Source organism: Taudactylus pleione, unplaced genomic scaffold (assembly GCF_031769625.1).
Source record: "Taudactylus pleione unplaced genomic scaffold, aTauple2 ptg000129l, whole genome shotgun sequence".
In the NCBI taxonomy this organism is placed as follows: Eukaryota; Metazoa; Chordata; class Amphibia; order Anura; family Myobatrachidae; genus Taudactylus; species Taudactylus pleione.
This window is the reverse complement of record NW_028284531.1, coordinates 7,327,507-7,351,525: the sequence shown is the minus strand read 5'-3', so window position 1 is coordinate 7,351,525 and position 24,019 is coordinate 7,327,507. Positions and strand designations below refer to the sequence as shown.

At 43.3% G+C, this 24,019-nt stretch overlaps 1 protein-coding gene across 2 annotated transcripts in view; it reads left to right on the top strand.

Annotated features, from left to right (window-relative positions):
- The window catches only part of ATP8B4 (ATPase phospholipid transporting 8B4 (putative)), a 245,667-nt gene that overhangs the window by 160,986 nt on the left and 60,662 nt on the right, over positions 1-24,019 (top strand). The window lies entirely within an intron of this gene.

Sequence of the window (24,019 nt, the reverse complement as noted above, 5' to 3'; positions counted from 1 at the left end):
TACCTCATGTAATAGTCACTGTAGAATTGCCCCTTTGTCACCCTACAGTTCACCCATTTTCTCTTAGTTCTTTTCCTCATATCCATTTGCACATTTTTCCCAAAATACCTTTTTGCAGAATGGTCCTATAGATATTTAAAACAGCTGTATGCTTTGACTCTTACCTGTGTATTATATGTTTGTGTATATATGCATTCATGTGAGCATTCACACTGCAACATGCCAGTATGTGACCAAATCTTTAACACATGCGCATTGCATCGCAAAATATTAATTTATTATCATGGTGTAGTATTACTTTCTTCTATAACATTATTATATTTCAAAACACTGAAACATATAATATATATATATTATGGCAAGATCAGGGTAAGGATGCCATCTCCTGGGGTAGACAGGTGCACAAAGCATCCGATTAGTAGCACACCAGTCCAGGACCTTGGTACAAGTATCTGCAGCTAGTTTTTTTATGCAGCATAAAGATAAATAAAAGTCTAGCCTGTCCGTCTTTACCTAAACAAATTTTAGCACAGTGCTTACAGCCATTAATCATAGTGTTTCTCAACAGGCTTGCTGCCTGTTCCCCAGGTAGTAAGAGACTGACTAGCAACTGACACGCCTTATATCAACTTTTCACAGGTGCTTTGACAATCAATGTTGCCAATTAGCTTCTATCCATCCGACAGAAGCCAGGAATCTAGGGCACACATTACTCTCAATTATATGTTTTCCTCTGCTTTTACCACAATATATATGTTGCCTCTATGAACTGATGTTGTCATTTTACATTGTTTAGCATTAATGTTTAAGCTTCTCATGTTTGTAGTATCTGCTAATCATTTTAAGGGTTTTGTTGACATAAATGATTGTTTTAGTAATTCTAGTATTTATGTGAGTGTACCGATGTGTGGATATATTTAAGATGGATCGATAAACACCTAGATATACCGTGGTATATCAAGTTAGTACTTAAGTTAATACTTATACTAGACATTTAAGTAAAGGTACAGGGGTTCCTCCCCTAACAAAAATAAAATACTTGCTGTAATGTTTCTGTGGGGTACATAACAGAAAAGGTAACGCTCACCACCCTAACAACTTGCAGTCCCATATGATGTCAGGGTCATGACATGTCTGCATTTCATGGCCTTATCCTGTGACTTAGGTACTAGAGGCAAAGCCATGTGAAAAGCCGGCACTACGTAGCTCATTATTTTATTTTGAGCAGACCAGATGTTTTTGGTGATATGGCAGCATGCATTTTTTTTTTAACCCACATAATGATGGACTAGATACATAAAATGTCTTAAGCCCCACAAATGTAACATATAAAAACTGTATAAATCACACTAGCAGTAAAAGTTAAATTTTGGATACAAAGCGTATCTACCCAGGACACATTATCATCACATTTATCCTGGACCAATGCCAAAATAATCACTACATATTTACTTATACAGTTACTAGGTAATTGCACTCATGGCAAATTAAGTAAAATTTAAATATGTCCTTACATACAGAATAAAAACAGATATTGAGTATAACATCCAGCATAAAGAACAAATTGTTCATACGTCAGTGAGCAACCATGTCCTCAGTCATGCCAAATGATCTAGTCACCTTAAGAAATAGTCTTAAATTGAGCCAATTACTTCATGCACATGTCAATGATTAAACTCTGATCAGATGTGGATCAGGTAAAATGAATTATCCATACCTTTCAACTGTCCAGATTTAAAATGTTCAGACCTGGCTTATGGGAACTGTCCCGACAGTCAGGACATGAATCTCAACTGCCTGCATGTTTGGGACAGCATTTCCCTCCTTCAGTGTCTGCGGCTTTGGTGGGGAAGGCAGAGGCATTAGGAGCTGTGCAGCACTTCTGAAGTGCTAGGCACATTCCTGGTGTATGTGGTCACGACTTCACCTTACACAGTCAGACCCCCAGTATTCTCTGACCATGCTGCCTTACCATTGGCACGTCACGGTAATGGTATCATAACTTTAACAAACAAAATTCTAGGAGGTATTCATTACCATCTAATATACAAAACAGCAAAAGTGGTACTGTGCAGTTGTTTGTATTGGTTGGTTATGGGATCCCGGCTGTCGGGGTTCCGGCTGTCAGAATACCGACAGCGCCATCTCGATAGTCACAATCCCGACACTAACAGGTAAGTTCCCTAATGCTAACCCTTACCCTGAACCTAACCTCCCTCCAGTGCCTAAACCTAACCTCCCCACACCCTAAATCTAATCCTCCCCCTTGTGCCTAACCCCTAGGGGCCGGTATTCTGGGGCCGGGATCCCGACTGCTTTTGGGATACCGGCGCCAGTATTTAGACCGTCGGCATCCCGTCTGTTGTAATGCTGACTACATCCCGTTTGAATATCCGGAGTAAAAGCGTACTGAAGATAACCTCTAACATACAAAAACAGAAATTAAAGTACACTGTTGTACTTATAGTTTAAGTATACATACTGAGAATTAAATGCAAGATATAAATAAGGAGATGTTCAAATACAGAATAAAAACCAGATATTGATACCTAAATCCAGCACAAAGTACAAGAGGTGATGCCTTGCACAGAAAAACTAGTAATCTCTTCCATGTGAAAGCAGTGTTGTTTATCATATTTGATAGATTTCCTAATTAACAAAACTATTTTTCAAAGTTATTTATCTTTTTGTATTTGCTTTTATCTCTTTCCTGATTTATGAGACAGCAACAGTGATTTCAACCAGTAAACCTTACAATAAAGCCAGAGCTGTTAATGGAAAATACTTGGTTTCTTATCTGTATACTAAGTTTAACAATCTGTGGTGTTAAAGTTGAAAACCCTGATGATTGTTAGATTAGTGGCCCGGGCTTGCTGGAGGCGGACCAAAGTATTTCGGGTGCAGCAAAAAGGCTGCCACTCGGTCACCATTAATTTGTTCTGTGACATTGTAATACTAGTGGAAAAATACTAATTGGGCTATGAAAGTTTAAATTCTACCTTACAATTCTACAGCCTTATGCATCGAGTAGACAAGTGGGTATATATATATTTAGGCTTTATTAATGTGAGACGAACATGCATATTTCTTTAACTATTTTTCTATTAGTTTTCCCGGCAAGAGCCTAATTTCCTAGCATGCACATCATTTGCAGCATCTTATAAACACAGACTTCTTTTGTGTATAAAATATATTTTTTACTACGCCAAGTCAAATACTTTCATGTCACACAATACGATGTCAAGTTCAATTTATATTGAGAAAAAATAGTTCCTTTCATTTAAATGTATTACAGCATCTCCAATGCCACTTTCCATGACTGCATATATTATTATCTGTCATGTTTCAATTTTCTTACCCAACTTTTGGAGCGGGTGAGTAAATACGTTATTGTTCGTTGTAGTGATCCTCACACACTTCCAAGTCAAACACTTTCTTGCTTTCAGCCCTATTTTTTTACCATCCGAGTGCAGCTATGTTTTGCCCAGCTTTTATAGATAATTGGGCATATTATTTTACACTAGTGGTATTTTCAAAACACGCTGGACATTTAGCAGCCTCACAGAATACTAACAAGTAGGAATATCGTTTGGAATATCTCCAAAAATGATTGCATACCTTTTAATCCATATGTATATGTGAGACACATTTTTCTACCGGAATAACATAAATGCTCAAGAAATATGATTGTCTTTAGAAATCTATATGCAGAGGCGTCACTAGGGTTGGTGTCACCCGGTGCCAGAACTCATGGTGACACCCCCCCCCCCCTTCACCTAAAAAAAATAAAAGTCTATATATCAGAAAAAAAACGCACACAAGCCTGGCTCAAATTTTCATTGGGTGCTGACGTCACATAAGGATTCAATAGACATAGATATTATACAAAAAATGTAGGTTAGAGACCAGCACACCACCATAAGTTGCAAAAATTATATATTTAAATGTCCATAATAAAGTGCATTAGCATATTTAGCAGCAAATGTATACAGAATGTATTTGTAAATAGGCGTGTTACTTATCGAGTATAACAAACAGCCATATTAGTCAAAACAGCCATTTGCTACATTCACTGATATGGCTGGGGGAGGGGCGATAGCCTGCCCAAAAGTGACTATTATCTGGCTACCAGGTCACCATCGTATCATGCCGACGGATATCGACCAAGACAGTTGACATGGCTGCTTTGTGGTAACACGCCTATTTAAAAATACGTTCTGTATAAATTTGCTGATAAATATGCTAATGCACTTTATTATGGACATTTAAATACAGTATATATTTTCTGCAACTTATGGTGGTGTGCTGGTCTGTATCTTACATTTTTTGTTTTATTTATATATATATATATATATATATATATATATATATATATAAATATATATACACATACACACATACATACATACACACACACACACACACCCACACACAGCAGCGGGGGGTGCACCATTCCATAGTCTTACAGAAAACACAACTCTGGCATTAAATTTGAACGTTTCAGTGCTTGTTTAATCAGGCACTGTCATCAGGCTAATTTACACAAAACAACTCTCACCTTAAGTAGAAAACTACAATTCTCCACGTGTATGCTGAAGGCTGGAACGGGACCACTCACCCGGCGCAGCCGCGCACAGTCTGTGACATCATCACGCCCTTATACTTTACCATCAGTAGCGCACCTTATTCAGTGCACCCAGTAATGCCCCTAATGAAGTGCCCCAGTAATGCCACTAATGAAGTGCCCCAGTAATGCCCCTTATGTGGTGCCCCTTATACAGTATCCCCAGTAGTGTGTCTTATACAGTGTCCCTTATACAGTACCCCCAGAAGTGCGCCTTATCTAGTGCCCCCAGTAGCGCCTCTTATGCAGTGCCCCAGCAATGCCCCTTAAGCTGTGCCACCAGTAGCGCCTCTCATGCAGTGCCCCAGCAATGCCCCTTAAGTTGTGCCCCCATTAGTGCCCCTTATACAGTGCCCCCAGTAGTATGCCTTATACAATCAGTGCCCCCAGTATCGCCTCTTATGCAGTGCCCCAGCAATGCCCCTTAAGCTTTGCCCCCAGTAGTGCCCCCAGTATTGCCTCTTATGCAGTGCCCCCAGCAATGCCCCTTAAGCTGTGCCACCAGTAGCGCCTCTCATGCAGTGCCCCAGCAATGCCCCTTAAGATTTGCCCCCAGTAGTGCCCTTATACAGTGCCCCTAGCATTGCATCTCTTATGCAGTGCCCCCAGCAATGCCCCTTAAGCTGTGCCCCCAGTAGCGCTCCTTATGCAGTGGCACCAGTATTGCCTCCCTTATGCAGTTCCCCAGCAATGCCCCTTAAGCTGTTCCCCCAGTAATGCCCTTATACAGTGCCCCCAGTATTGCCTCTCTTATGCAGTGGTAGTGCACCCAGCAATGCCCCTTAAGCTGTGCCTCTTATGCAGTGCCCCTTAAGCTGTGCCTGGTGTGCTCCCAGCAGTGCCCTTATACAGTGCCCCATGGCCCAGTAGTGCCCTTATACAGTGCCCCATGGCGCCCAGTAGTGCCCTTATACAGTGCCCCATGGCCCCCAGTAGTGCCCTTATGCAGTGCTCCATGGCCCCCAGTAGTGCCCTTATACAGTACTCCATGGCCCCCAGTAGTGCCCTTATACAGTGCCCAGCATGGAACTCCAATGCCCCTTAAGCTGTGCTTCCAGCGCCCCTTATGCAGTGGCCCCGGCCCCCAGTAATCCCCCTTATGCTGTGCCCTCCCTGTGCAGTGAGTCAGTACTTACCTCTGGGTGTGTCCACTTGAGTCCTTCTGTTCTTGACATGCAGCGCGCTCACAGGCCCGTAGTCCCTCCTCCATCAGGCGGCTCCCAGAAGTACAAGCGGAGCCGGCGTGCGCGATGACGTCATCGCGGCCAGCGTCCAGAACCGCACACAGGCACAGAGAGATTCTCTGTGCCTGTGTGTGACGGACACGGACGGCAGACCTGCAAATACAGTAAGAGTGTCTCCTCCGGCTCCAGCAGCATGGTCGGCGGTGGTGCCGCGGCCCGCGGGTGTGATGTGCTGCTCTTCTTGGTGTCACCCCCTTGAAGGGTGACAGCAGGTGCGGGCCGCAGCCCCCGCACCCCCTTAGTGACGCCACTGTCTATATGAAATATCCTAAAGAATTAGGTTTTACCAGTACACTATTGTAAAATCTGTATTCTACAGATATCTGTCAGAGTTCTAAATTCCATATATTATTTGTCTGACTTACTCATTATAATATAGCCAGAGCTACCAGACGATTTTAAAACAATCTTTTATGTGCCTGATTTTATGACAATAAAGGTAATTTCTTTTCCTGATTAGTGTTTCTTCTGTACCCAGTGCTTAAATGTGCTTTTTACATGCACAGTTTCCCTCCGTGTATTCAGACTTCACTTATCAATTCTACAAAAGTTGTGTCACTTTGGGGAGTCTGATCAGTCTATGGAGACCTTATTTCCATTCTGCTCTAAAATCTCAGAAGCAGGATGGATGGTCGTATGTGTTGTATTAACGTAGACACACCGAAAGCATTCATAAGTACTGAACGTCAATAGTCATCGAAAAAAAAATTGGTTAACAGGGATTCTTATCTGAAGTTATCTGTTGGGGAATATGGATTAAACTATCTTCATATTATACATTTAAATATGCATTATGTCCTATCCAAGGCTATCCCTGATATAGATATTATTGTAACTGACTTTCAGCACTGCAAATCATTCACCTTGTTCTTCTGATCTGAACTAAAGGTAATCGACACACCTTCTTGTTGCCAAAATTTGAGCACCCTCTTAGGGTGCCTGATCATCCCACAGATAGTTTCCACCAGAGCTGTAACTAGACTTTTTGGTGCCCTGTGCCAGAAAGAGCATTGGCGCTCCCCCTTTTTTTTAAATAGGGACATGAAGCACCCGAAAAAGGGGCATGGCCTCTTGGGGAAGGGCCAGAGAGGAGATAGGGGAGGCCAGGAGATGCTGGGGATAAAATAAGAGGAAGCTACAAGTGAGAATGATAATAAACAGAAAATTGACAGACCCGAACAGCACCCCTTGTCCTGCGGTGCCCTGTACCATGGCACTGGTCACACTACCCTAGTTACAGCCCTGGTTCCCACTTGTGACGGCTGTAGCGAGTATCTGGGAAAAGTAGACATCCACAGTAAAATGTTTAAAGAGCAGGGTTATTTGCCCTCTTAACCACTTATCCTGTTTGCCTGGTTCAGTACCGTGTTTCAATATCTGCATAATTATTGAAAAATAAGTTTTATGGCTTATGTATTTTGCAGCTGGTCACAGCTAAGAATTGCTGTTGACTGTAAGTGGCATGATTGTAAACACTGCACCTAGCGCTGCATGGAGCAGAAGTTACTTCAGTACAGAGCAAGGGCTGGATTTAGCAAAGGTGTCAATATTTACGTGGGTCAGAAACCTGTCTTTGTTTCTACTGAAAAAGTACAAATAAAGTTTCATATCAGTGTGGATTTTGTTCTACTTTGCTAATGCTCCTTTCCTTTCCTCTCTGTTGCCTGTTGGTAATTAATTGTTATATTTTGTTGTTTAGATGTGAAACGGTCTGGCAGCAAAAGTGTAAGTGAGTTTCTGCTAACTCTCCCTCCCATGTTCCCATTTCAGACCTTCAGTAATTAATCTTATAGGCCTGTATATTACAATACACACATTTCCAATGTATTCTGTAGAGCAAAATGTTTGTTTTTAGCCATACAGTATATAAATAAAACTAATGATAAAAATATATATATTATTTCTCATGCCTTTTCAGTTTACGTTCCAAACATCCATTATTCACCTTCACCAATCTTGTTTGTTGGAATAATTTTAGAGATAAAACCAACTGCACAGAACCTAAGCATGTGTGGTTTCTATTTACTAAGCCTTGGATGGAGATAAAGTACCAGCCAATCAGTTCCTAACTGCCATGTCACAGACTGTGTTTGAAAAATGACGAGCTGATTGGCTGGTACTTTATTTCCGTTCACTTTATCTCCATCCAATGCTTAGTAAATAGATCCCTAAAGTTACTGTTACACAGCCTTTTAATCACTGACTAACAACAACTGAACAAGAAACTAAACAGATCTTTGACTATATTGCCTAGCTGAGCAATTGTAGTGCCTGCTTGCTGAGCTCTAGCTGCTGAGATTTCTAATTCTTCAAATATGATTTGCCAACCTCCTATGGCTGGTTTGTCTGAAGTTTACCCCAGCTTGTTAGAGTAGGCCTCTTCATCATTTCTGATTTAGTAACATCCCCTTACAAGCAGTTGGCCTACAAATTAGTATTAAGAGTGGACATAGATCTCTTTGTGACAAGCATGGCTTTCCAGTTGTTTTATAGTCTCTTCCATGTCATTGGTGCCCACACCTATCACTTGCACACTATTAGTGAGCATGAAAGGCATGGTATTCACTAACTCCCATCCACTTACAAAATGCCATGTCACATAGGTGACATTACACTCTCTTCTAATTCTATTGTATGTCACACAGTTCCTTCAGTGCATGCCATTGATATTAGATGAATGACCTGTATTGCTAAATGTATTTTGTGATGCTATATTTACTACATAAACATTCTATATCTAATCTTTAATTACAAAAGTTGGGGGTCTGCTGATGAAAAACACAGAAGGGCAGATCAATTAGCATAGGCTGCAAGCAGAATCAGCTTTCTGTAGTTAACACATGGAAGCCGCCAGTACGCATCCCGGCAGCTTCCGCATTTTAACTACAGAAAGCTGATTCTGCGCACAGCCTATGGACGTGCGTGCAGAAACAGCCTACCATAATGGGCAGGAAAATGTGCAATTTGAGCTCCCAACAACAGCTCGCATGTAATCTGTCCCCGAGTCTAGATATATGGATTTAGAATTCCAAAAGGCTTATTCCAGAGGTTCCCAAACGCGGTCCTCAAGGCTACCCAGCAGTTCAGGTTTTAGAGATGTCCGTGGTTGAACCCAGGTGGTTAAATCAAAATGACTAAGGTACTAATCAAGTCACCTGTGCTCAACCATGGACATCTCTAAAACCTGAACTGTTGAGGAGCCTTGAGGACCGTGTTTGGGAACGTCTGTCTTATTCTATTGTTTTTAGCACATTTAAATATGTGCCAATCATAATGCTTCTGTTCATAGGAATAAGTTGCAATTCTGGGCTTGATTCTGGCTCGCACTTACTGTAGCTCCATACTGTATGTGGCCGCCTATTGTGAATTTTAGCAAACTGCTCTTGCACTGCAATGTATCTGTGGGCAGAAGCACCTCTGCTGCTTTTCTGTACATGTAATGGTACTTTCTGGGTGTCAACTGGACGGATGCATGTAAAGCAAACATCTTGTGGGAAAGTCATGGGTGTTTGAGTTGTACCTATGGCAAGATGACATCGATTTCAGATGGCTCTCTTGCACCCACCATTAGATTAGGTCTGAGTCCTGTTACTAGTGCTGCGTCTGAAAACGGAAAAGTGGGGAAGCGCGATGTGTACACATTAAGATGCAGTTGCAGTAGCATTCCATTACCAATATATCTATGTACAATGTGAATGCCACAGCATGCTTACCTGCATGCAACTCTGTGCACAATGAACTATATTGCCAAGCCCTGTATTTCTACATCAGGGTCCATAGGGTATCGGCGATGGCGGCAGACATCCAGGCACCACAGAGTTAAAAACTTCTCCATCCTCCCAGGATGCACTGGGGTCCCTCTCCTATACCCCGCCCCCGAGCCTCAGGCACTCAGTTTTCGTCGGTGCCTGGCCAAAGTCGGATGCACCGTACAGAATGGGGGTCTGCAGGCCCCTGAAGTTCTTCAATGCAGCTGTGGCTGCACATCTAACGAGCAGACAACATGGATAGTCTGTACTGACGTCCATGTCGTCGCTCCTACACCCCGCTGGTACCAGAACGCCAGTACTGATCCGGGGATGCTGGTGGGTGACTGGGGTCACAGCTAGCTGTGGCCCCAGTTGCCTGGACTGTGGCCGGATTTACGGGGGTTCAGGTAAGCGGCAAGGTCCCGCTGTGGGTCCCAGCCGAATAGCACAGTCCTTAGTCCCCAGGCAGGGGGCTCCCTGGGGACTGGCTGCAGTGTGGAACCAGGCTACTGATCCCTGCGCTTTCCGCTACCCGCTGGGACTGAGGACTGGACAGAAACAGTAAATGTCCAGCGTCCCAGGGGTTAAATGCATGCCAGGGGAGTGCGCTTTCCCTGCTAAGCAGCCTGCGCCTCCCCCGCTGCACACGGCCTCTCCACAAGGTGGTTAGGCATCTGCATGCTCCGCCCTCGGACCAGCCCTCCCTCTGCTCCTCGGTGGCCATTTTAATACATGTGGCAAACACTGCTGGAAGCTGTTAACGCGGGCATCGTGGTCTGGGTCCCCCTTCATACCTCCCCTCCGTTGCAAGGTCAGTGTATGCAGGGGCGCCGAGAGGGGGGGGAGCGGGTACTATTTACTCGGGCCCGGGCATGCTAGGGGGCCCGGAGCACACTAATACTCAGCACAAGTTTCTTTCTCTTTAATGTTTTTTCAATGTATTAAATTATTTTATTTTTAGTGTACCACCACGGGGAGTGGGGGGAGTGGTCGGGGTAGGAGTGGAGCTGTCCGGTTCGGTCATATGGCAAGTCAGTGCCGATGACAGGACTGTTCTGTACCTCCCCAGTTCCCAGTAGTACTGTGCATCTCGCCGCTGCGGAGCTACTGGGTCTCGCGAGATGATGACATTATCATCTCGCGAGTGTATCTATCTTGTAGCCGGCTCCAGGTGACAGACCTGGAAGAAACAGGCAGACAGGGTGGGGCCGGCCGAGTGATCTTTCATGTGGTTCAGGCAGGTGAAGGCTTGTCTGTGCGGTGCAAGGAAAGAGCACAGTGAGTAACAAAGTCACTGTAGTGATAAACTCTATAGTGTATATACATACATCCCCAAAGTGTGTATATGCTGATTAGCCATACACCCAACACTGATATATTTACTATATATATATATATATATATATATATATAGATGCAGAAGACTTGCACTCACATCAATCTTAGCAAGCCAACATAGGGGTGCCACAAGGATTTGTTAGGATCCAAAAATAGAAAAACGATTGTCGTAGACAAGGGCACTCTCCATACAAAAAAAAGTTTTTTATTTAGGCTAGATATAGCCGTGATACAAAGAGATGTCAATCTTCCAGATATGAGTCTAGATACATGTTGTCAACGTTTCAGTCCCTGACGGACCTTCCTCAGGACATTACATCATATATGAATAGAAAAATAATAATTGAGGCATCTATCATAATAATATCTGTGGAAAAAAGAACAAAAACAAGAACACACAGACTAAGTCTCTCAGGCTTCAAAATTACGTGACAAAAAATATAAAAATAAATATATATAAATAAAACAAATAAAGTTGCCCAACTGATAAAAAATTATACCCCAACACAAAATAACTCAAATCAAAAAACACATAAATATATGGTAATATAGAAAATATACTATACTATGTCATAATCTCAAAACAATAAATGCACCCCACAAAATACTGTATTAAATGTATATGCATGTAACGTTATCACATATAAACTCAAGGAAAGGAGCAAGTGACCAAAATCGCTACTATGAATCACTAGTGAGTAGAGCAGAATATATACAGTCATCATGTCACCCCTGGTAACTATAACACCAAATCCTAATGCAACATATACAGTAAGAAATATACCTGAATCAGGTAATGAAAAACGATCTAAGCAGTCACACTCTGCAATACACAGGGACCAACACGTACACAGAGAAGACAAATCCAATGGTCCAGTGCAGCTAGACAACAAAATAAATATATACAAAGACAAAAATCAGCATGTCACTAGACAACCTACGTGCTAAGGTCGTGTAAGGAACAAGCCAAAGGTACTTACCAACGTGGGACAAAGATGCAACCTGCACACACTCTCTATCACTTAGAACGCCTGCTTCCGTGTGACGCCAGTGAGCATGCCGCTCAACAAACCATCCCGCTATTTGAACCGGCACATCCGGAAATACGTCACGTGACATGCACGCCTAATTTCTATATGGCTAGGTATGAGTCAGAATTTATTTATCCGCAGTACAGCACCTGTATCATGTTTTATCGTAGGTTTATTGATGATATTTTTATACTCTGGAATGGCACAAAAGAAGCATTTATCTGCATGGTTGACGCATTAAATATGTTATCCAGTCCCATTAGATTTACTTGTCAGATTGATGACATTACTATAAATTTTCTTGATGTGGCCATTACCAAAGAAAACGGACGTTTGGGCACGTCATTATATCAGAAACCAACGGATAGAAATTTGGCACTGTGGCCGACGAGTTTTCATCCTCCAGCATTGAAAAACAACTTGCCGATATCCCAATACTTGAGAGTGATGAGGATAAACAGTGATCCCAGTAATAGGGACAGGCAACTTCAAGAAATGACTAATAAATTTAAGGAGAGAAGCTACAAGTTTGATATTTTAGAACGATGTTTGAGAAAAGCACAAACATTTTTTGCAACATCCTGCACTGAGGCATCTTCTGTCACTTCTAAAGAACATCGCCAGATTTTTGTTACCAAGTTTGATAACCATGCATTTACTACTCAAAAGGCATTAAGAAGATATTGGCCGATTGTATCTAGCGACAGACAATTACCATTTAAACACGTGGGACCTCCTATGATGGCCTATAAGAGGGGACAGAGTCTCAAGCAGTTGTTGTTGCGCCCCACAATCTACCCGAATGATAATACTTCTATTCAGGACATCATGACTGCTAGACCTGGAAGTTTTTCTTGTTTTTTCCTGCATCACATGTACCTCAATGCTGACTGGTCCCTCTTTCCCACATCCCCATTCAGGCAAGAAAATTAACAGCAAGTACCATCTACATTGTACATTGGATTATTTGATTTATATTTTGATTTGTCCCTGTGGACTAAATTATGTTGGTCTCACGTCGCGTAAATTTCGTGATCGTATGGCGAACCATCGGGCCTCCATACGGGCAGCATTAAGCTCTGGGTCCTCAGATTAGCCGGTAGCTAGACACTTCTTTGATCAAAAACATCAAGTGGCGAGTCTGAAATGCAAACTCATTGATTGGGTTCGTCCTCCAAGATTGGGTGGTGATCGACTTCAGTTATTGAAACAACGCGAAAGTTACTGGATACATCGATTGGACACTGTGGCCCCTAAGGGCCTTAATGAGAACAATCCACTTGATGTATTTCTTTAACCCTTTTTCTACTATGGTGGCGCTGATTTCCCACAGTGGTGTGTCTTGGGGTGTGGTTTCATTTCTCAGTATTTTTGGGAATTTTTGGTAGATTTTATGTTTTTGCATTCTTGCATGTCTCTTTTTTTGACTTTTATTTTTACATTATTCTCATTTTGTATTGCGTACTTTATTTATTTCATTTTATCTACTATTATTTTATTAATTATTTTATTAATTAATTATTTAATTTCTTAATTTTTTTCTCTGCACACTATTATTATTATTTTCGAGTACACTGGTGTAATTTTTATGTATTGATTTATTTATATAACATATTCTTTTTTCACATGTGGGTCACTGAGTTGGTTAGGTCTGTGATAACTTATAGCCACCTTCAAATTTTGTGTCATTTAGACAGGTCTTGCTGGTGGTGGTATGGGCATTTGGTCTCGGGCTTCTATACGTGGCTTTAGCACCACTGAACTTGCGTATTTTTGTATAGTGCTCTGGTATTTTGGGTACCTATTATGCCATGTGGATAGTGATGGTTTAAGATATGGTTCCAGTGTGGTAGAGCCGATATTAGTTTAGTTTTGCATCTATCAGCCTTGTGGCTAATGTTGTACTGATAGGCAGGCACAGTAATTATGCCTGTGTGAGACATCCCACGTTTCTATCTATGATGATTATTAGTACGGAGATCGGGTTATATACACGTGACTTGAGTGGGGCGGATGTTACTAAGAGCCGGTGTTTTCATAATTGAAATGGAACGCAAGCTTTTGCGTTTCCATAGCTAATGAGGAAATTTACACGCTGGCGTGCGTGTCACGTGACCTAGTTCCGGATGTGCCGGTTCAAATAGCGGGATGGTTTGTTGAGCGGCATGCTCACTGGCGTCACACGGAAGCAGGCGTTCTAAGTGATAGAGAGTGTGTGCAGGTTGCATCTTTGTCCCGCGTTGGTAAGTACCTTTGGCTTGTTCCTTACATGACCTTAGCACGTAGGTTGTCTAGTGACATGCTGATTTTTATCTTTGTATATATTTATTTTGTTGTCTAGCTGCTCTGGACCATTGGATTTGTCTTCTCTGTGTACTTGCTGGTCCCTGTGTATTGCAGAGTGTGACTGCTTAGATCGTTTTTCATTACCTGATTCAGGTATATTTCTTACTGTATATGTTGCATTAGGATTTGGTGTTATAGTTACCAGGGGTGACATGATGACTGTATATATTCTGCTCTACTCACTAGTGATTCATAGTAGCGATTTTGGTCACTTGCTCCTTTCCTTGAGTTTATATGTGATAACGTTACATGCATATACATTTAATACAGTATTTTGTGGGGTGCATTTATTGTTTTGAGATTATGACATAGTATAGTATATTTTCTATATTACCTTATATTTATGTGTTTTTTGATTTTAGTTATTTTGTGTTGGGGTATAATTTTTTATCAGTTGGGCAACTTTATTTGTTTTATTTATATATATTTATTTTTATATTTTTTGTCACGTAATTTTGAAGCCTGAGAGACTTAGTCTGTGTGTTCTTGTTTTTGTTCTTTTTTCCACAGATATTATTATGATAGATGCCTCAATTATTATTTTTCTATTCATATATGATGTAATGTCCTGAGGAAGATCCGTCAGGGACCGAAACGTTGACGACATGTATCTAGACTCATATCTGGAAGATTGACATCTCTTTGTATCACGGCCATATCTAGCCTAAATAAACAACTTTTTTTTGTATGGAGAGTGCCCTTCTCTACGACAATCGTTTATATATATATATATATATATATATATATAATAGTTATGTGTGTATATGCATAACTATATATAGTTGTGTGTGCTACAGGTGTATATGTACTGTATGTAAATATATCTATATATCAATCAATGTTCTCCCCACGCTTAATTCCCCTACTGCCCGGCACTTTGAAATGTCCAAACATCACTCTGCACTAAAATTTCATATAGAAACATCAGCGTAACTTATTGGCCATGTCAGTGGCCTCATCATAGCTCCCGGAAGGCATCAAATTGGAGAGCAGAGCAGGTCCCTCCTCCAGTGTAAGAAAGGGCATGCAGTTGATGGTGAACAATGAAGAGAGTGGACAGACAGCCTGCGTCCACTCTTTTCGTTTCAGCGGACACATGTTGTGTGTTACTGAGTATGTGTGGCCAGCAAGTGGGGCTTATGTCTGCCCGCTGTTAAAAAATGTATTTGTGTCTAAAAACATTGGGCAATATCTGGGGCACTCTTAAAAAAATATTTGTGTAAAAAGCAAGTGGGAAGTGTCTGGTCAGCTCTCAAAAAATTTTTTCGTGTCTAAAAATCAAGTGATGCAGTATCAGGGCTGCTGTTGAAAAAGAATTGGGCAATACCTGGGATATTCATGCAAAAAAAATATGTGTGTGCAAAAAGCAAGTGGGTAGTATCTGGTCATCTCTTGAAAAATATATTTGTGTACAAAAAAGTAAGTGGGCAGTGTCTGGACCACTCTAAGAGACTTTTCTACTCTCAAATGAATTAAAACCTGTTTTAAGTAATGACATAAAGAAGAGCACACTATATAATCTGTACAGTGTATAGATCCCCTTCTGTAGATGTACATGGAAGTGACATGGAGTGAGGGCAGAACTGCGGTTCCATGCCCATAAAGGCCATAAAAGCAGAAATTTGTCCACTCGCCACGCTTAAGGCATAGTGGCTCGCTTTGCTTGCTTACAGGTTTATATTCCCCCTCTATGTCCACGTGGTTAGTAACTAATGACGTTGGACAGTAACTGATGATAACTGGGTACATCTACTGAGGGGGGAACTATCAACTGCTATATAATCTGATGCTGATGTCACTAGAGGGACCAGATCCTACAGACTTTGATTTTGAAAAAGCTGCAGACAACTGGGCCTCTAAGAAGAAGAAGAAAATAATTGAAATGCTAATCTTGAGTTTAAACCCATATATGGTCAGGATTTCAACATTTCATTATGGAGAAGGCCCCCACCCTGCTAAAAATGCAGCTTTTATGGGATTGTCCCACCATCCTAATAATGAATATTTTTGTCCTAGCTGCTGGGAGGTATGTCATGCTCCTAGTAGCGGGTGATTCTCATGTGTTAGACACGCCCCCAAAGAAGTACAGCCATGCCCCCAACATGCTGTGGCCACACCTCCTCCAGGGGGGGCCCGGGAAGTTGCTGTACCGGGGCCCACGATTTCTCTTGGCAGCCCTGAGTGTATGCAGCGCTGTTTCCTACCAGGCTGAGGTCTGGTTAGTTGATGAAGCGCAGATACTGCAGGGTTTTCAATATTCTGCATTGTATGTGACTTTGGGCTAGCGCTGCTGTCTGTTACTTTCACATACTGTCAGCTATTTTCCCTATCCCTGTTTTTCTTCTCTGCTAACAAGCCCTTGCGGTGCGGTGTTGAAAGGGGGATTTATAATTCACTATACAACTTGTTGTGAAGTGCGGTGGTCACATACAGCTCCGGGTCACACACTCAGTATGTCTGACAGTGAGCATGATTTCCCCATTCCGCCTCTGTGTACTGTATGCAAGGTACCATTGGCAGAGGGTGATGGTAACTCTGATGGATTATGTAAGGCGTGCCTGCGGTGGCACGGCCGATTTCTGTCACTACACCTGTGCAGGAGCTACCATGGGCTTGTTTTGCTGCGGCACTTACTATCCTGGTGGGCCAGTTAACGACAACCCCTGCGTGTCCCCAGATGGGGGTCTCACAGCAGTCTATGGTGTCGTCCCCTATGCAGGGGTTTCCTAAACAGTTAATCGTACCTCAGAGTTTCCCCTTGACGCCCCCTCAGGTCATCCATGAACCTGCGTGGGCTAATTCACTGTCTACCTCAGTACAACAGCTGTCAGAGGGTGTTACAGGGCTAGTTGTCTGTGCGGGCGCAGAAGCGTCTCCTGCAACCTCATCAAGATCAGGATGCTGTGATGACAGATGATGGCTCATAGGTGCGGTGCGCACGGCTTTGGTTATTGAGCATGGCGCTCCTCCTGTAGCTAAATCAAAATATGCCTTTTTCAAGGATATTAAAAGTGATACTACAGTGTTTCCCCTATCTGATCAGCTAGTGGATCATTTAGAGGAGGCGTGGAAAATGCCGGGTAAGCGTTACCAGCCCCCTAGACTGTTTGCGGTGGCATACCCTTTTGCAGATAATTATTTTGCAAAATGTAATAACCCGCCACAGGTGGATTTACACGTCTAGTAAAGAGTGCTACGTTGCCTATGTCCTCCTTAAAGGATCCAACGGATCGCAGGGTAGAAATATTCCCTTGCAGGAGGCGTGTCCAGGCCGGCTTTGGCCGTGTGCTGGGTGGCAAGAGCTATGGAGCACTGGGCTGATACCTTGGAGGCATCCCTGGACCCAGACTCGTCACCTGAACAGGTGGAGTTGGTGGGTAATTTAAGGGACTCAGCTACCTACATTAATGAGGCAGCTTTAGATATGGGCCTCATGGCGTCCAAGATCTCCTCGGCAGCAGTGGCGGCTCGTCGTATCCTGTGGCTGCGTTCTTGGAAGGCGGATGCTGATTCCAAAAAGGGCCTATAGAACGCAGAACAGACCCAGGGTACAGTCCTTTCCTAGGAGGATTGCCGCCAAGAAACCTGCAAAGCCCAGGAAGCAGGCCTAGAGTACCAGACGTCCCACTTCCAAGTCCGATGACAACCCTTCTGCCTGACGGGACGGGCCTCTCTTTGGGGGACCTCAAAGTGGGAGGCAGACTTCTGAAATTCGCCCAAAAAGCTGGTGTCTGACCACTTCAGACACATGGGTCGGAGAAGTGGTCTCTCAGGGGTATGCCCTCTCCTTCTGCAGGAGGCCTCCCTGCCGGTTTTTCACCACGGGCCTTCCGTCCAATCAGGACAAGGACCAGGAACTCAAGAAGGTAATGCACTCGATGCTCCAGAATGGAGTTATAGTGTCAGTTCCTTTGTCTCAGAAGGGATTGGGGTATTACTCCAATCTTTTTCTGGTGCAGAAACCCAATGGGTCCTACCGGCCAATACTCAACCTGAAATCCCTCAACAAATTTCTGAGGGTTCCTCGGTTCAGGATGGAGACCCTGCGTTCCATTATTTTAGCAGTGGAACCTGGGGATTTCATGGTGTCGCTGGATATTCAGGATGCTTACCTGCATATCCCTATTGTCCCAGCACACCAGTGCTTCCTCAGATTTGCAGTGGTCAAGGACCACTTCCAGTTTCAGGCTCTGCCCTTCGGTTTGGCTACAGCACCTCGGGTGTTCACCAAAGTTATGGCCGTTATGGCAGCTCACCTGCGGTTGCAAGGAGTCCGCCTGTTACCTTATCTGAACGATCTCCTGGTACTGGCAGAGTCCTCAGAGAAACTTCAGCGCCATCTGCAACTAACAGTCTCTGTATTGCAGTCTCGCGGCTGGCTGATAAATTGGAACAAGTCCTCCCTGTTACCATCTCAGAGGATGCTCCATCTAGGAGCTCTGTTGGATTCCCAACATCAGAGGATCTTGGTGACGGGAGAAAAGATCTCTGCGTTACAGGCAAAGGTCCGTCTTTGCCTGCAGAGTCGCCGGGTGTCTATTCACTCGGCAATGAGGTTACTGGGACCCATGGTATCCATGTTCGACATGGCGGAGGTTGCCCAGTTTTACTCGAGACCTCTGCAGAAGCTGATCCTCTCCAGATGGAATGGGTCGCCCCAAAGGATAAAGACACAGACTATGGTGCTTTCCCCGGAGGTGCGATTATCTCTGGCCTGGTGGCTACAGACGGTTCACCTGAACAAGGGACGCCCCTTTTGGATCGCAGACTGGGCCCTTCTGACAACGAATGCCAGTCTCCGGGGCTGGGGAGCGGTGATGGGTCCACACTTCTTTCAGGGAAGGTGGACATGGGTAGAAGCTGCTCTTCCAATAAACATATTGGAACTGCGGGCAGTATTCAAGGCTCTCCAGCTTGCAGGGAAAACCTTTGCAGGTACAGTCGGACAATGCCACCACGGTGGCATACATAAACCGCCAAGGAGGGACTCGCAGTCAAGCGGCTCTGACAGAGGTGTCCCGCATTCTAGTATGGGCGGAAAAGCATCTCACCGCAATATCAGCAGTGTTCATTCCAGGAGTTCTCCACTGGGAAGCAGACTTTCTCAGCAGTCAAGACGTGCATCTAGGAGATTGGTCTCTTCACCAGGAAGTGTGTCAGCTACTGGTGAACAAGTGAGGCCTTCCAGAGATGGATCTCTATGGCCTCACGACACGACAACAAACTGCCGATGTTCGGGTCAAGAACAAGAGACGCAAAGGCTTGTCTAGTGGCTGCTCTGGCGGTCAAGTGGACCTTCCAGTATGTGTACCTCTTCCCTCCGTTCTCCCTTCTTCCTCGAGTGATACGCAAATTCATGCAAGAAGGCAGCATGCTACTGCTGATTGATCCAGCGTGGCCCAGGCGGCACTGGTACACGGATCTTCAGGGTCTCTCAGTGGACACTCCGCTGTTGTTGCCTCAACATCAGGACCTGCTGCCTCAGGGTCCTTGCCTTCATCCGGACCTGAGCCGGCTGTCTTTGACGGCGGGGCTATTCAGACTGCCCTCTTGAGGTCCAGAAGTTTCTCCAGCTCTGTGGTCAACACCATGCTGAGAGCTTGGAAGCCTTCATCTGCCAACATCTACCATAGAGTGTGGCGGGCTTTCTTCCAGTGGTGTCGCACTAGAGGTTATGCTCCTCAGGTGTTCAGATTGTCCAGGGTTCTGGCCTTCCTACAGGCGGGTTTAGACCAGGGTCTTCGCTTAGCTTCCCTGAAGGTACAGGTGTCTGCACTTTCAGTGTGGTTTCATCGTAGGATTGTTATGCTTCCTGATGTCCGCACCTTTATGCAAGGGGTGCTTCTTATTCAGCCTCCCTTTGTTCCACCTGTGGCACCATGGGATCTGGCTGTGGTCTTGAAGACTCTTCAAGGAACGCCATTTGAACCACTGGGCTCAGTGGATTTGAAATGGCTACCCATTCAGACTGTATTCCTTCTGCCTATTGCTTCGGCCAGAAGGGTTTCAGAATTGGGAGCTCTCTCATGCAGACCTCCATTTCTAATTTTTCATAGACACAGGGCTATGCTGCGCACTCGTCCTGGGTTTCTTCCAAAGGTGGTATCTAGTTTCCATATCAATGAGGAAATTATTGTACCATAGTATACTTCACTGGACCTTTCGGTTGGTGAGGCCACCTTGGCTGTGGTGCGGGCTTTGAAAATCTATGTGGACCGCACGTCTGTCTATAGGAAGTCAGACTCTTTGTTTGTCCTTTATGGCTTCCATAAAAGAGCTTGGCCTGTCACTAACAAACATTGGCAGGATGGATTCGACTGGCTATCTCTGAAGCTTTTCCTCACGAGGGCCTTCCTGTTCCATCTTCTGTTAAGGCTCATTCCACTAGGTCTGTGGGTCCTCCGTGGGCAGCTCGATGTGGCACCTCAGCTGTTCAGCTTTGCAAGGCGGCCACGTGGTCATCTGTCCATACTTTCGTACGGTATTATGCTTTTGATACCTACGCCTCTCAGGATGCTTCCTTCGGGCGACGGATTCTCCTCTCAGCACAGGAGCATCCCCAACCTTGAAGGATACTGCTTTGGGACATCCCCAAGGTATCCTGTGGATACCCTATGGACCCTGATGTAGAAAATATGAGATATGGTAAGAATTACCCTTGTTATCTCTATTTCTACGAAGTCCATAGGGTTCCACAGGACTCCCGTCCTGTCGCACCTGTACTGCAGATGGGCTGTTGATCTGGTCACCGTTTTTTCCGTCTCCCTCTGGTGAGAATGTGATTCTTGTGTGTTCCAGACTTTCTTCACTCTCTTTATCCTCCTCCGGCCTATGGCTTGTGACGAAACTGTGCCTGAGGCTCGGGGGCGGGGTATAGGAGAGGGACCCCAGTGCATCCTGGGAGGATGGAGACGTTTTTAACACTGTGGTGCCTGGATGTCTGTCGCCATCGCCTATATCCCAAGGTATCCTGTGGAACCCTATGGACTTCGTATAAATAGAGATAACAAAGGTAAGTTCTTACCATATCTCATATTTTTTACAATGTTATTACTAGTGGAGAGGAAGAATGATGAATAAGGCCCCTATTTATAAAAAAAAAAAAAAAATGCAGTCAGGCCGCAGAAATTAGCATTCCTTATCGCCGTATAGGAAGGGATAATTTTTCTGGAATATTTATCAAAGATCTGTTGCCAGGACAGCAGCTCTGATGAGAGGATTTGCCGGTGAAGATATCCGCAGTGAAAGCTGTCGCTATGACCTCACAGCTTTATTAGACACTTTTCATGCATGGCGACGCATGTGCAGTATAATATTTACTAAATGGTTCAACAGAGGCTGCTGGAGAGGATGCAAGAATGCCCCAATAGACACAAAGCGGCTATCTCTAGCTGAAGATGGCATTAGTCAACGAGGAGAAGCTACACTTTTGGGAGCTTGATAAAGTGGGGCCTGACTGCATTCCCCGTTTAAGATATCACTGATTACTTTTGCTTTAGACTCTGGTAAAATAGCCTGATGCCTGGATCATGTAGAAACTTGATATTTAGGTAAATGGGGTTTGATAAATGAGTGATATTAAATCAGAGAAACTGCGGGCCGGGGGGTGGCTGCCCAAATGAAGGTGTTCCCATGTGAACGCCTCCGTTTGGGGGCGGCCCCATTGACATCACGAGTGATGTAATTGGGAGAGATTTCGGCTCTGTTAGAGCCGAAATCTCTCTGGGGCTTGCGGCAACGAGACCCTACCACAAGGTTCTCGTCACAAGCCCGATGGTCTTGACCATCGCGACCATCTTCCTGGCCGCTTGCTATAGCTGTGGGTGGTCACCCACAGCTATGCGAGCGGCCAGGAGGCCGTTCTAAAAAAAAAAAATAGCCCGGCCCTGATTCAGAGCGAGTGCTCTGTCAGAGCGTCCGGCTCTGAATCAGGGCCGCTGTGTTTACATTATAGGATATGAAGAGATCATGCTTGTGCCCAGTTAGTTGGAATTGCAAAATACATTTATGTTCTGTTTTTAAAACCAGTATGTGTCTTTCATATGTAAGACTACTTGTGTATAGTTAGCAATAGGTAATTAGTCAGGTAAAATTATTCATTTTTCTAGCAAAATAATGGTAAAATAAAAAGAAAATCTGTGTATTTGCAGCTGTAATGCTACAAATAGGTGCACAGTTCACAACTATACCTATCTTGTTAAATGCATTGCCCTTATATGTCTATTACCCCTTTTAAATAATTTATTCTTATTCTTAAGTATTCCTTTCGGCATTTTGGATGCTTGACACAGACCACAGATGTCAGTCTCATATAAGTAGGAGCTTCTGGCTTCTGCAGACCATTTTAGTCATTTATATTGGTAATTTGAAGTTACTGTAATACAAGGGCTCTGTGACTGTTTCTTGCACTTGAATGAGTCATTTTTGTTTGAAAGGTCTCATTTCAGTCTTTCTGAAAGACTGCGGAATGAAAAAGTTACCTTTGCAATCGTTTACTGAATAACGTCTCACTTTTCCTTGCTACAGTATGTGATCAGTGCGATGAAGTTGAGAAGGAAATATAAATTGTTTTAAATATATACATGTATGTGTTTCTATTTCTAATGCCTGTCATTTGCATTGTTGTTTTTGTTAGTTTTTCTTTTTGAAATATAACCTGCCTGTATCAACATGGACAACTTTTGAAAAGACCTAATTTTTAAGACCATTCAATAATTGGTATTTTGGGAAAGTCCCTTAGTGTTCACATTATGTTGAAACCAGTAAAGAGAAACATAGTTCTAATATATGAAAAAAGATTTATAAATAGAAGTTACATTTCTCACTTATACTTTGCACAAAGCAGCCATTGTGCACCAGTTTTTCTTAGGTCCAGGTATTACTATGCAATCCTTTTCTGCCAACTCAAGCTCTATAAATGTTAGGGTGTCATTCAGGACTGATCAAGCACTGAGTGGTCCTTAATGTCCCCATAAGGTATATGTGGGTTGGGGCCAACAGGTCTTTTGAATAGTTAGTGCTTATCATTTTTGATGACCACAGTATGGTGTGGTTACCTGTCTTCATCTCCGTTGTCTGGACACAGTGAGTGCATTGAAGGTCCATTGGTCACTGCCCCACTGTCCAAGATTTACCACTTGGGCAGCACTGGTGTAAGCTACTAAAAATTATAGTATACTTATATTTTACAAAAAATAGCATATCCTCTGTTTCTACTTCTAATAACAATGGCATCTGGTGTATTCAAATCAGTGCTTTATTATCAATGTAGGCGAATTTTTAGAAACTGCAAGGTGAAGTTTAACCAATTATTGTTCCTGAAGCAAAGTGAAAAGATTGTTCTCTAAATTATCTTGCCTAAAATATAGTATGGGATCAAATCCATGTCTAATTTATTATATTGCATTTGTAACTTGTATCACTTGCTGTCAAGTCTCTACAATGCCGTAATCCCCGCATTAATTACAATAAAAATCCGTAATTACCAAATCATCCGTGGGCTGATTACAGTAGGGGGCAGCCAAAACTTTTTCTGTGCATATTACAGCAGATGAAATATATGCCCGCACTTTGTTTTACCCATATTGTATATTAGTTAATATTTTTTTTTTATAGAATATTTCTGACAATTTTTTAAACATCCCATATGATATTGAAGATTAAAATGTATTTCAGGACAGAACACAA